The 15,013-nt window shown below is 39.6% G+C and overlaps 1 long non-coding RNA gene across 1 annotated transcript in view; it reads right to left on the bottom strand.

Annotated features, from left to right (window-relative positions):
- The window catches only part of LOC136793555 (uncharacterized), a 462,713-nt gene that overhangs the window by 404,244 nt on the left and 43,456 nt on the right, over positions 1 to 15,013 (bottom strand). The window lies entirely within an intron of this gene.

Raw genomic sequence — 15,013 nt, forward strand, 5'->3', positions numbered from 1 at the left:
CAGTTCAGATAGAGATTAAAAAGTTGCAGAACAGAGAATAACATTTGTTTTACTGGAGGTTTTACAGGACCATCTGTGACCTGACCTATGTGGTCAGATGCAAGAACAAAGGATTCTGAAACCGAGAAGTTTGCAACAACTAACCACACCCCTACATCAGCACTGATGTATCTGTTTCAGTGCTGTGCTGAAACCCTTCAAGGAGTTCCGGGTTTTGGGGGGCCTGAGCCACCCGTCTCCTTGCATGGCCCTGCAATAACACTTTCTCTGCTCCAAACTCCAATGTTTCAGTTTGTTTGGCCTCACTATGCATTGGGCACAGCAACTTGCATTCAGGAACAGTAACACTGGGCATAAGTGCCCAGAGAAATATTTTCATTTTTTTTCTATTGTCCTCTTTTGGGGACTCTGCATAATCAACTCCAGAGAGGAAATCACAGAATTATTCCCTTATCATAAGGTACTCCAAGTCACTATTCTACTGAAAAGAGTACGTACAGCTAATCATTTTGATTAGCTCAAGAAGTTTCTCCTATATATGTATGGCATCTCCTCAAATATCATCAGAATTTGGCCAATTTTTAAAATGTGCTTATGAAGAGAAAAGCACAGCTATACATAGGGATTATATTAACATTCTCAGCATTGATGTATTTGCTTTTCTTTTCCCATTTTTTAAAAGTAGCAGTAGTAGTAGTAATAGCATCCTTAATGACAGGTTGTGCTTAGCTGTTTTCTCTCTACTGAGAGACTCCTAACGGAAAAAGACTCAAGCTGAATGAAGGAGGAACATACTGTAAGGGAAGTATAATGGCTTGGATGCTGGGAGATCTAGGTTCTGTGACCTATTTTGACATTCATTAGCTCATGATTTTAAATGTGTAATTTTTTTTTCTAGGTACCAGTTTCTTCACGTATAAAAAGAAAGGGTTCAATGAGCTCATCGTAGTTAACGTATGGAGGTTCCTTAAAAAACTACAAATAGAACTACCATACGACCCAGCAATCCCACTACTGGACATATGCCCTGAGAAAACAGTAATTCAGAAAGAGTCATGTACCAAAATGTTCATTGCAGCTCTATTTACAATAGCCAGGACACGGAAGAAACCTAAGTGTCCATCGACAGATGAATGGATAAAGAAGATGTGGCACATATATACAATGGAATATTACTCAGCCATAAAAAGAAATGAAACTGAGTTATTTGTCGTGAGGTGGATGGACCTAGAGTCTGTCATACAGAGTGAAGTAAGGCAGAAAGAAAAAGACAAATACCGTATGCTAACACATATATATGGACTCTAAGAAAAAAAAATGTCATGAAGAACCTAGGGGTAAGATGGGAATAAAGACACAGACCTACTAGAGAATGGACTTGAGGATGTGGGGAGGGGGAAGGGTAAGCTGGGATGAAGTGAGAGCGTGGCATGGACATATATACACTGCCAAATGTAAAGTAGATAGCTAGCGGGAAGTGGCCGCATAGCACAGGGAGATCAGCTCAGTGCTTTGTGACCACCTAGAGGGGTGAGGTAGGGAGGGTGGGAGGGAGACACAAGAGGGTGGGGATATGGGGATATATGTATATGAATAGCTGATTCACTTTGTTATACAGCAGAAACTAACAAACCATTGTAAAGCAATTATACTCCAATAAAGATGTTAAAAAAAAAAAAAAAAAGACCTTAGGGAAGCCCTAATAATTACATGGTAAAAGCAAAGATAGCAATGCAGCGGGCGAGGTGGCAAACCAGGCAGAGCAGAGGCTCCACGAGTCCACAGACACTCCAACACACATTAGTTCTTCTCCACTTCAGACACACGGGCCCCACGGAGGATATCATGTCAACAAAGGCTGCTGAAGTTGTTTTACAAAAACGTTGAAAAGCCCTGGATGAGACAGTCTGTAAGGCCTTTCCCAGCAAAGACCATATGCACCTCTCAGAAGAAATACACCTGGAGAATGAGTATATAGTCATCTTTTCTTCTGACCATCAGTCTGGCTCTTAGATTCTGCTGACCAAGCAATAAATTGTTTCTAAGGAAGACTGGATGTCCCTTAACCCACCTGGCACTTCAGCTTTCCCTCTTGTGTGGATCTCTTGCCTTCATTTTTCACTGTGGTAGGATAGTTCTTAGACAGCCCACACTCGGAGCAACCAAGATGTTCCAGTATGGTACTTATTTCATTTAAGTTTAGCTGGATCAATAAAGCGAATGTATTCGGTGTGATAAAAATGTATCACATTTTAACGCTGCTTATATAAATAAATTCAAAAACCAAGAAAAAAATTCTTTTCCGTCCTTCTGCCTTATTCTTGGCTTTGGTCCCTGAATTGATGTTTGGTGCTAGGGTCAGACCAGCCCTACCACCAAGCAGAACAATTCCTTTGTACTCTAGGAAGCTGCATAGACTACTAAACAGGGTAGGGACTTCTGGGTGTGGGAAGAGTAGGACTGACAGAAATGTATAGGAGTAGAGTTTCTAAAAATTAGTGATGTCAACCGCTACTTTTGCCAATACTTGTTGAATTACTGTGTGCCAGAAACTGCGCTCAGAACTTCACTACTATTACCACATTTAACCTATATAATAAGCACCTGAGGGGAGGTATTATTTCCCCCAGTTTTCAAATGAGAAAACTGAGGCTCAAGGGAAGTTATTTAACTTGCTCAAGTCACATAGCTAATGAGTGACAAGCCCACATCTGTCTAATTCCTAGCACTTAACCATAAATGGTACTCTTCTCAAACCACTAGAATTTGATCTGCCTTGGAGCAAAAGCGAAGACATTTATTTCTGGGTGCCCTCATCCCCAACATAGTATATTGCACAGCAAATGGCATTCAAAAATACTTGTTTTGAAATGACTGACCCCACTTTTATCGGTGATAGAACTGAAACTAAATCCATTGGGAGGTGGAAATATTCATACATTGTTCAGTGAAACTGATCTTTACTTGTTACCATGATGGCAGAACAAAACACACACAGAAAAACTTAAACTTAAGTTTAATCCATATGATCTCTAAATGGATTCGTGAATATAGAATCACTGTCCTCGCTATATAGAAACTCCTAATTCTCTAGAATGCAACAGTATCTAAGAAGACTATCAAAGCAATAGATCTAAGAATAGATACAGTCTAACCCACATTAATTTTAATCTATATAATCTCTCCTCTAAATGGATTTGTTACCATAGGACCATGGTCTTCTCCATATGGAAATTTCTAATTCTCTAGAATACAATAATATTTAAAGAAGAAAATTAAAGGCATGATCTAAAGTAATGGCTGATATAGGCTGGGTTAGTTTGGGATTCATCCTAAAATAACACTTAGCTTATTAGCAATAGCAACCTGATCTATTCTCCCTACTTAGTAAGGGCTACATATGGTATTGGCTGTATTTTCCAAGCCCTGAATCAGGGTACATGATACAGGATTGCTAGGGAATATCCAGAACATATGGTCAACGTCATATTAGGGAACAGCCACTGAAGATACTTTGGAGCTGCTATTCCTACAACACAAATGTGTTTCAGAGAATAACTTATTTTCCCAAAGATATAGCCCAAATCTATCAGAAGCTTTTGAGAGCTGAAATTAATTATACATCCAGGTAGGTGGGCCAGTAAGAAAGCTCAGAAAACAGCTTGATAATACAAGAAATCAACCCTTCAACCATTTTCAGTTTGCAGAAGCCACATCAAACCTTAATGAGAAACCACATGTAGTGGTAAATTCCGGCATTTAATTTTATGATTATTTACAGCCATTCTGGAGCATAGCATATGGTATAGAGTTGACTTTTTTAAAGTACCAGAAAAATAAGCTAGAATGGACTAAATACATAGCAATGGAGTTTTATTCCTCTTCATAAAGAGATGAGAGATATATCTAATTAAACAAAAAAAAGATAAAATGGTATGAGCTGTGGGTAATAATTCATACTTTTGGAACAGCTTGGCATCATGTCTTAGGTGAAAGCTGGTAACAAATATTAAGAAAGTTAACACAGCTCCAGAGTGATTTATTCTTAGGTGAATTTCCTATAGTCTGCCAAAAAGCTTCATTCTTTTATTTCTACAGTCATTTATCATTCTAATAAAATGTTATAAAATACACTGTAAAACCTTTCACCTATTTGCTTTCTAATTTATTTTCTAAGGTCTCATTCATGGGAGACTTTGGCAATAGAAGCAACGTTAAGCTTTTTTTTTTTTCCTCTCCAAGAATAATACCTTTGCTCATCCAATATCCCTGCGTATAAATCTAAGAGATTTGGATAAATTTACTTCCAAAATCAACTATTACAGTATATTTCATTAAATGGGAAGATGAACAATTAGATGGCACATGATATAGTTAAAAAAAAATAAGAGCAGAAGAGTTTCAGGTACAAGATGGCAGACCAGAGATTCACCTCCCTTTCCATCCAAAAGCCAACCAAAAAGACAATATCAGTGCAAAGGAAGGCAACCATAAGGACACAGAGAATGGGAGAAGAGGGCAGTGCCTCACATTTCTGGAACTGAAAAGCCCTAGAAACATGGTGATGGACAAAACAGTAGAATAATTCGCGGTCCAGAACCTACCATATGGAGATACAGCGCAAATCACTGCAAATGCAGTACAGAATGAGCGAGGCTCTGGGACAGAAGTAAGACTATGGGCACGAATGAAAAACAGGGCTGAAAAGTGCTGGTTGAAGGATGCTAGTCCCTCTCTACCTCAATCCCCGTGCATGCAGATTGGCAGGTTAAAGGTAGTCTATCTACTCTCTGGCAAAAAATTAATACATAAATAAAAATTAAGGGGATGACTCCTCTGGAGAAAACTTAACTGGGGCCAGCCATGGTCTTCTTGATGTTGGCATCTGAGAGCTCATGGAAAGACTCACCCCTGTTATGTACTGGCTATAAATTGAAGGCAGAGGAAAAAAATAATGTACAATTTTATTTTTAAAATTTTGCATCTAATATCATTTGAAAACAATGTCCAAACCTTTGAAAACATTGAGAGCTGACCATGCCTATGCCCAATGTAGTGAAGAAGTAGATACCAGCCAGACACTGGGTGGGTCATCCTTTTTTTAAGTGGGTCTGTTTATTCAAAATGCTCAATTAGAAATATCTCTTCTCTTGGCCACTTTTAGAGACTTAAAAATAGGTCTTGAAAGGAAGCCAGTTAAAACTGAAGTCCATAGCATGGGGCAGCTGGAAATACACACAAGTGCTATTATCTTTTGATGTCCCCCCCAACTGGATACAAACAGTTAATGGCAGGCAGCTGAGCATCAAAAGAAAAATGTCCCCCATGTGCCCTCTGCTTAGATACCAGTCCATAAGTGCTTTGGAAATCCAAGTAGATTTTCAAGGTGGGCTATTTTTATTGTGGCTTCACAAAGATCTTTCAGGAAAAGCACCTCACTTGCAGCCATGCACTCTCCTGCCCTTCTCACCTTTATTCCCATCACTCCCTCTACAATAAGTTTTAAGTCAAAATCAATGTTGAAATGAAGGATGTCAGTATGTGGTGGCTAAAGGAAACGAACCCTCAAACAGTTGAGAACCTAAAATTTAACTCTTAAGACAATCTATAGTTGATTTGCACCAGAATTCTCTAACCTACGATTCTCATCCTAGCTCTACGTTGGAATCAGCAATGCCTAAGTCTCACTTCAGATGAACTGCATCAGAATCTCTAGGTTAAAGCCGGGACTCTTGTCTTCAATACTCTCCAGGTATTTCTAATGTGCATCCAGGGTCCAAAACCACTGAAGCTGCCTCTAGTTATGACTGCAGATTATTTGAGTGAGAAACTGCAAACATTGATGTAGGGCGTGTACATACGGGCATTTCAGAAGCATACAACACTTCAAGATAGTTACTTAAGAAAACTTAAAATAGAATGTTCTCAGTCATAAAAGACTGAAGATTTAAAATCAACCAGTTTCAGGAGGCCAGAGGAAAAAGAAATGGATGTTGGATCACCACTGAACCCCAATTTTCCTCTGGGAAATAACCCATTCCCCAATATCAACAAATGCATGTCAAAATGACTTCACTCCACTCCCCAGCCTAGGATGCAGTGGCCATCTAACACTGGTCTAGTCATTCAGGGCATCTCCTTTCTCTGGCCATAGTAATTGCTCAAGCATCCAATCAGAGCAAATAAGATATGATTCTGCTACAACTCTTAAACGAGGTAAAGTGCTTTTTCTTATGAGACCTGAATCTGAAAAGACATGGGTCAGAGTTGGTGGAGCCAATATTTCCAACATAAGAGAAAACCTGAGAATAAATCCAAAAGAGAAGAAGAATGGCTGAGAGACTTTAAAAGAGAATCCAGGACCTGATTCCATAATTTGGGTCCCCGTATCAAGATGAGCCTGAAGCTAAGTCTACTGAATTTTAAGTTATGAGAGCCAACAAATTCCCTTTTCTACAGGTTTAGTGTGGGTCTTGGTAACCCAAAGAATCCAAAGTGAAACATACTCCTATCTGCACAACAGACAATTTCTTCCTCTCTCTCTCTTATACTGTTCCCACTCGCAGCATAAACACAGGACACCGTTTACATAGAGTCCAGTACTCATGTTCGTAGACACAGAATCATGAACCAACTCATTCATTCTCCATTCTCAAAAGTCCTTTAGTTTCATCCAGCTCCATGACAGGCTGAGAAGGGATTACCCCATATTAATGCACAAAGAAAAAGCGTGACTGTAAGAGACTCGGGCTGTGATTACCTTATCAGTTGTTCCTATCATCAAAGATATTAAGACACAGATTCACAAGGAGAATAAATATAAGGACATATATCACAGTAAAACTACAGTAAGTCCCCTACATACAAACCTTCAAGTTGTGAACTTTCCAAGATGCGAATGTGCATTCCATCAACATCAGGCGTGAGCGAAAATGCAGTTCGCCCTCCGTCTCCTACTGCTGAGGATCCTTCAGCTCTACCATCTCCCACCCCCTCTCTCTCCTGCAGTCAGTAACTCTTCTTGCCTGTTCACTCGATGCCAGCCCCTGGATGCCAGCTGTTGTATACTGTACTTTTCAAGGTACCGTACTGTAGGATTAAAAATGTTTTCTTTATTTTTTGTGTTTGTTTTTCATGTATTATTTGTGTGAAAAGTATTGTAAACCTACTACAGTAAAATACTATTTAGCCGACTGTGCTGGTTGGGTACCTAGGCTAACTCTGTTGGACTTACGAACAAATTGGATTTACGAATGTGCTCTCGGAACAGAACTTGATCATACATAGAGGACTTACCATACTGGACATATCACAGCAAAACAACTAAAACCTAAAGACAAGGGGAAAATCTTCAAAGAAGCCAGAGAAAATGTATATTACCTTCAAAAAAAACCCTAAGAAGATTTACAGCTGATTTCTTGAGAATAATAATGCAAGTCAGAAGAAAATGAAATGATTTCTTCAAAATGATACAATAAATTACAACTATAAATGCACTAGGAAAAAGTATATATACAGACACGTAAGTCGGGCAGTTCAAAAAATCATTCTTAGCATCATACCAAAGAGGGAAACCATGAAAGCAATAAAAGAGGAATAGATCTGACCTACAAAAATGAGAAATTTATAAACTTCAGGTAAAATTAATGCTATAAAAATGTGAGATATTTTCAAACTAAAGGAAAAATATTAAATTTTCAGTATATAAGATAGAAAGCTATTAGCCTTAACAGGTAGTCTTAACAAATCAGTAAGAAAAAATGCAAGCACCCTAAGATTAAAATGAGTAAAGGATATATACATAATAAACAAATATAAATATTTAATAAACTTAAAAAGATTTAACTTCATCAATAATAAAAAATACAAATTAAACCAAAATGTTACAGAAAGTTTCAGCTATGAAATGGTTAATATTTTAAAAATAAATTTAATATTGAGTTTTTCAAAAGAGCTGCTGATAAGTAGGCTCCTTGCACTTCTGGAGGGCGATTTAGGAGTGTAAACATTCGTGCACTCATCCTAGAGGGCAGTTGGGCCGCACATATGAAAAAAAAATGCTACAGTATGTCTCTTGGCCCATTAGTTACACTTCTAGGAAAAATCCTTAGTCATAATCCAAAAAAAATAAATGAAGATTTAGCCATAAGGAAGTATACAGTTATATAGTATATATGAGTAAAATTTTAGAAACAACCTAAATCTTTAATAGGAGAGTTATTAAAATAGTAGACTACACTGTAATTATAATATTTTCTAATAAAAAATACAAACAAGTAAGCATAGTATTATTCCATTTTTCTAGAAGATTTTTGTAGGACATACATCACATTTTGTAGAACAGCACAAATTACAAATATGCGGTATTGGACTCAATTTATATGCCTCTCTAGATTTACTCAACCCCACTGGCCTCCCAGGTTTAAGGAAGAGTCCCAGCTGGACAGTGATGTAACCAACTAGAATGAGTTCCATGGTGAAGACTTTGGGTGTAACAAGGCATGGGACACACTGAAGACAGGAAGTCTCTTTGATGACTCTCAAATCACATCCCACAGTCCTAATTACATATCTGGGAAGCCCCAGAGTGTGAAGGTTGGGTGTCCAGAGACAGAAGAAGTTCAATATATTCTTGTCTTATACCTTACATTGGTAATTCCTTTCTATTGGTAACTTTGGTGGGAAAAAAAAATAGCACTTAGACTTGGAATGAGTAAGAGATCATCCTGGAATTCAGCATCATTGCCAATTCATGCAAAGAATTCTTGAGAAGAGTTTCGATTCATAGTCTGTTTATGCCCTAAACAGATTGAATCTAAGCTTACCCACAGTCATCACCTGAGATGCTCTCTTCAGTGTTCCTTGAAAGCAAGTCCTTTAAGTCTTTCCTTTCTTAAACACAATCCCTCTTCTTCTTACCCCAAACCTAGGTGGTCTTACATTTTTGATAAGAGTAATAATAAATGGTGAGAGTAAAACAACAAAGGACAAGATTCAAGATTCATTAATCAGAGGTTTCAGAATATAGGAAAATTCACTCAAATTCTGGCCACACGAATGTTGACTTTAGAATCCTTTTAGAAAAATTCAGTTAAATCTGTATCAACATTTTAATGTAGATTAAACATTATTATCTTTTGTGATAAGTTTCTGTTGCCATGACACAGGTTTCCTTTTTGTGATCTCAGCAGTGGAGATGAAAAAAAATAAATAAACAATTTAAAAAGAAACCTCACGTATAGATTTTTATAAAGTGTAGCTAAAATTAGTAATATGAGATTACTAAACTGGGAAACATTTTCTAGAATCTTAAAGTTGGTGAGACTCCCAAAATATATGAGCCACAAGTTTGCATGCTGTCTAAGACTCAAGACTTTCTGTCATAGGAGAAATCACATATGTTAAGGAAAGGCAAATAAAATATACCTTGCACAACTCAAATGACATTAAAAACTTAAAAAAATTTTTCAACCTGTTACTCTTATGTCCACATTAGACTGTAAATTCCCAGAGACCAGTGTACATGTCTGTTCATCACTATATTTCCTAAGAGTCTAGAATAGCATCTTTACAGTGATTATTTTAATTAATAACTTTGTATTAAAACTTCTCTTAGCTGCTAAATATGCATATAGGATTCCTTTCTAATAAATTCTTGCTTCATGCACATGACAGAAGCTGCCTGTTAGTGACTTCACCGCCACCAACACATAACTCAAACAACCCAGTAAAACCCTTCCCTGGAATGTTAGGACTTGGAAGAAAAGTTTGGGAACCAGGGAGCTGCTGGAAGCCATGCAAAGAAAAAGCAGTGCCCAGAAGGATTAGGAAGCAGCATGCAGAGAAAAGCAGAAGTGGAGCAGCAAAAAGAACCTCACCGAAGGGCTTCCCTGGTGGTGCAGTGGTTGAGAGTCCGCCTGTCGATGTGGGGGACACGGGTTCGTGCCCCGGTCCGGGAAGATCCCACATGCCGCGGAGCGGCTGGGCCCGTGAGCCGTGGCCGCTGAGCCTGCGCGTCCGGAGCCTGTGCCCCGCAACGGGAGAGGCCACAACAGTGAGAGGCCCGCGTACCGCAAAAAAAAAAGAACCTCACTGAAGCTCAGCGGCACCCTTCCCATCCTGCAGTTGTTTTCCTATCAATAATGTCCCCCTTTGGCTCAAACTGCTTCAAGTTAAATTTCTATCACTTGTGCCTTAAATACTTCTGACCAATTCATCATATTTCCCCTCTAAATCCTGCTCTTAATTATTGCCAACTCAAGTTGTATCTCCCTTGAGACAGTCAACTTACATTTTGTTCAAAAGCAAACAAAAGAATACAGATCGTATGTCATAATGATGAACCTCAATTTTATGTTCAGAGCATTTAATTAAACTGTTATTTTATAGCATTGGGTATCACTCAAAAGGCCTTCAGCGGAGATTTAAAGATGTTCTAGGGCTTCCCTGGTGGCGCAGTGGTTGAGAATCCGCCTGCCGATGCAGGGGACGCGGGTTTGTGCCCCGGTCCGGGAGGATCCCACATGCCACGGAGCGGCTGAGCCCGTGAGCCATGGCCGCTGAGCCTGCGCGTCCGGAGCCTGCGCGTCCGGAGCCTGTGCTTCGCAACGGGAGAGGCCACAACAGTGAGAGGCCCGCATATCACAAAAAAAATAAAAATAAATAAAGATGTTCTAATATGGCATTTAACACTACAATAGTCATCATTTTAAACATGCTCAAAACCGAGTTAATTGCATTTCTTATAAAATTCACTACCTAATTTTCAATAGGTATGTTTTTAATTTCTTTCCAATAACAGTCCTTAATGTTTCTCTAGTACTTAAAATTTTACAACGCCTTTCACACCTACTATCGGGTTTGAGACTCTCAACAACCATGTGAAAGGTAGAGCGGCTATTTGCATTTTTGTACTACTCACGGTAGGCTAATTGCTGCAATTCACAACTCCAAAAGTTCAGTAACTAAAACAATTTATATTTTGCCGATGTTGAGTCTAATGCAAACCGAACAGCTCTCAGAGATGCCCTTGTGATGTCACCATCATCGACCCCAGCACAGGAAGAGGAAAGAGCCTGGGAAGGTACATCAGACATTCCATTTCTTCACAAGTGACACACATCAATTCTATTCACATTCCATTGGCCAGAACTAGTCACGTGGCCTTGGTTAAGATGCCAAGGGAGGGAAAATGTAATCCTTGGTTGAGCAGCTGCTTCCTGGAAGCAAATCCACACTATATAAGAAAGCATGATTTAGAGTATTCATCCCTGTTGCAGTTTTATGGCATGAAGACACTGAAGATCACATAAAGCAGAAACTGCGGGCTTCCCTGGTGGCGCAGTGGTTGAGAATCCGCCTGCCGATGCAGGGGACACGGGTTCGTGCCCCGGTCTGGGAAGATCCCACATGCCGCGGAGCGGCTGGGCCCATGAGCCATGGCCGCTGAGCCTGCGCGTCCGGAGCCTGTGCTCCGCAATGGGAGAGGCCACAACAGTGAGAGGCCCGCGTATCACAAAAAAAAAAAAAAAAAAAAAAAAAAAGCAGAAACTGCAGCAAAGTGGTTACTCCAACCCAGGTCTTCTCTTAGGTGGTGCTTCCCCTCAGTCCTAATGCTAAAGCCAGTCACAATGACATGCATTTAAATTTGATGCTGAGGTATGCACACATCTTTCCTTTTTCTCACCCCATTCATTTAGCTTTCCTTTAGAGATCCTTTTTAAAAACTCAATCTATTTCAGTATTTTTTCTGACTTCTTTCCCTCTCCACTCTGGTTTGCCCTACTGAAACCGTATACAAGCCCCTGTCTCCCTGTCCTTTGAAGTAAAAGGCTTTCGCTTTGGTCTCCCAGGCCTCCCCTGAGTCTCAAAAAGCCTGACTCAAGAATTAACAATTAGGAATGTGAAAATGTAGAAACAAAGAATAGCTGTTGGGCTGGGAAACTGGAACAATTTAGACTATAAATCTGCCACACAGCAGAATCACCAAATTCACAGTTCCCTGAAAGATAAAGGCCTGACACACATTCTTAAGTTATTTTTACAGAAAGCAGGCCCCCTCCAGATGAAAACTGCTGACCAAGAGCACATAGACCCTAGGCTGGTTGAAACCAGAAGTGTGACAAGGCTTGAAGCTTCACCTTCATGCCAACCAGTCTGAGAACTGCATGCGAGGTGATCCTGCATCCTGCAGCACCCTGCCTCACACTGCCTTTAAAACCCCTCCTGAAAGCCATCAGAGAGTTCGAGTCTTTTGAGCATGAGCTACCTGTTCTCCTTGCTTGGCACCTGCAATAAATGCTGTACTTTCCTTCACCCACAACCTGGTGTCAGTAGACTGGCTTTAATGCACATGGGCAAGTGGATCCAAATTTGGTTTGGTAACACTACCACATTAACCATACTGCCTCTATTTTTGCCTTTATTAGTATTTATCTATATTGGGAAGTACTTTACAAAGGTCTATAACCTCTAGCAGAACATGAACACCTTGAAAATAGTCTTAACTCTGTTATAATGTCTGGTACACAAAAAGTGATTAACTAGTGAATGTTTGGTGACTGAGAAAAGATTTTCTCTGCATCCAAGTTCATTCAACGCCTTGACCTCTCTCATACAGGTGACACCTATTTTCCTCCATTAATAGGGACAACCAAAAATGGGAGCCAGAGCACACATTACAGATATAAAAATGTGATCTGGTATTTTTCTATATTTAACACATTTAATGAACATTCCTGTTCAGTAGCATCAGCAGGCCCCCCTTTTAAAATGTTTTTTTTAATCCCAACATTCAGCAGCCTCAAGAGTCAGAGTGTCTACATTAGCTGTGAGTCGATGCTTGGATGAGCCTTAAATTTTCATGGTTTTTTTGACACGGTGCTGAGACAAACTCTTTGATTCAGGAAAACGCATGCTCTATGGAATAAAGCTGAAGCAATTAATCAAATATTTAATTATATTGTAACAGAACACAGTTATCAAGCTTTTAACTAACAATGGTAAAGAGTCCCCAGTGACCCAGGCAACAGAAGACACTAACACACAAAGGCTGTTTGAACCTCAGCTCTTCTAGACTCTGTAGAAATGTGGGGAAGTATGGAATGGATCAGCACCAAAAGGCTGAGAATCTGCAGTCAAGACTTTAAAAGCAGTCCCTTCCCTAGGAGACTGCCTGTTTCAGAAGTTCCCAATCATGGGTCCAAACTGACCTGCAAATGTTCACCACCTTGCACACTCTAAAACACAGTGCCTCAGCACCTTTCCCCTTTGTCTCCTTCCTCACCCCTGGAGTCCATGGTCTAAAATCTAGATATCATAATCCTAACATTTTCAAGCACGATGTCTTAAAGGGCATGCAACACTGAAAGAAACCATCCTATTTTTGGATGATTTGTAAATAAACTTGGAATCCACAGGATGATGTAAATCATTTTATTTTCTGTTCTTATTATGTCTGTCTCACATGGGTATCCAGAAGTCTCCTCTCTTCATCTCTTTCCCTTCTTTGCAAACTCCCAGCTTTAAACCCAAAGTTCTGGTTCATTCTGCTGCTATCCAGTCCAAGCCCAGAGAGGCAGATTCCTGTTCTACCCTTCCTGGTAAGGTGAGGCTGGTCATGCACATTCTTTAGATCGGAGTTCCTATGAGATAACCTAATTCTCTCTAACACTGAGAGCAGATCATGGCAAAACTCTGATAGGTTTTTATGCTTAAATAGCCTCTTCATACCAGTATGAGAATAGGGAGAAGCCAAGGTGATAAAGGGACAGGGAGTCCCATCCTGCCACAAAAGTTTGCCTACCTACTCTGATCTGGAATGAGAAATAATTTGTCTATACAACATAACCCTCTATCTCACATACAGCTCACACCCACTCTTCCAGACCAAGGAGAATGATCTGAGCTTCCCAATAAATGCCTCAAGAGTTATCTACCAGGGACAGAGTTAAGATTTAAGATGAAGGCTTAATTCTGAAGAGGTCTGAAAACTACAATGTGTTATAGGGTGGATTATTCTTCTAATTTCTCACTTCTTCTCTATCCACACCCTTTGCCATGGGACTCTGCAGTGTCACCAAGCAGAATATGCAAAATACACAGCTCCACCTTCAACTTGGTCAGGTGACTTGCTTTGATCAATGGAATGTGGGTGGAAGAGACAGTGTGCCAATTCTAAACAGTTTAAGAAGCATCGCTTGCATCCTTTACCGTGAGAACAACATACCCCATAGAGTGGCTCTTCCTTTAACCTGGTCTGGGAATGGGAAGACACATGGAGCTGAGTCAAAATGAGAGAAGTCAAACCCAGGTGAGCCCAGTAGAACCACAGACAACCTGCAGCCCTCATGTAACATGAGCAATAAGTGAACATCTCTTGCAGTAAGTCACTGCAATTTGGGGTTTGTTTGTTGCTGCAGCCAAAGTTATGTAATACATATGATGTTCAAAAATTTTACAATCTATCCCAAACATACCTTTCCATCTTCCCTTTGTTCCCTCCATAGAATATGTTTCAGCCAAATGGTTAGCCCCTAAATGTGCCCTGTATCTTTCCATCTCCATGGCTTTGCTAATGAAAATCCCCTGGCCTAGAATATACAAGTTTTAGTGCAAAGAGCACAGGCTTTAGAGTCAACTAAACTAGGCTTTGAAACCAAGGCCATCACTTAAATAACTATGTGCTCTCTGAGTTTTTTTTTTTTTTTTTTTTTAAACATCTTTATTGGAGTATAATTGTTTTACAATAGTGTGTTAGTTTTTCCTTTACAACAAACTGAATCAGTTATACCTATACATATGTTCCCATATCTCTTCCCTCTTGCATCACCCTCTCTCCCACCCTCCCTATCTCTCTGAGTTTTAATATGCAAAAGCATGAACTTTAACATGAGACCAACTCATATCCTCTGCTAATCATTATTTTGAGTGTATGACTGAGCCTTAGTCTCATCATCTGTAAAATGGTAATCACAGGGTTGTTAAGCTGATTAAGCGACATAGAGTTGGGAAA

The sequence above is a fragment of the Kogia breviceps genome, chromosome 2 (genome assembly GCF_026419965.1).
Source record: "Kogia breviceps isolate mKogBre1 chromosome 2, mKogBre1 haplotype 1, whole genome shotgun sequence".
Taxonomy (NCBI): Eukaryota; Metazoa; Chordata; class Mammalia; order Artiodactyla; family Physeteridae; genus Kogia; species Kogia breviceps.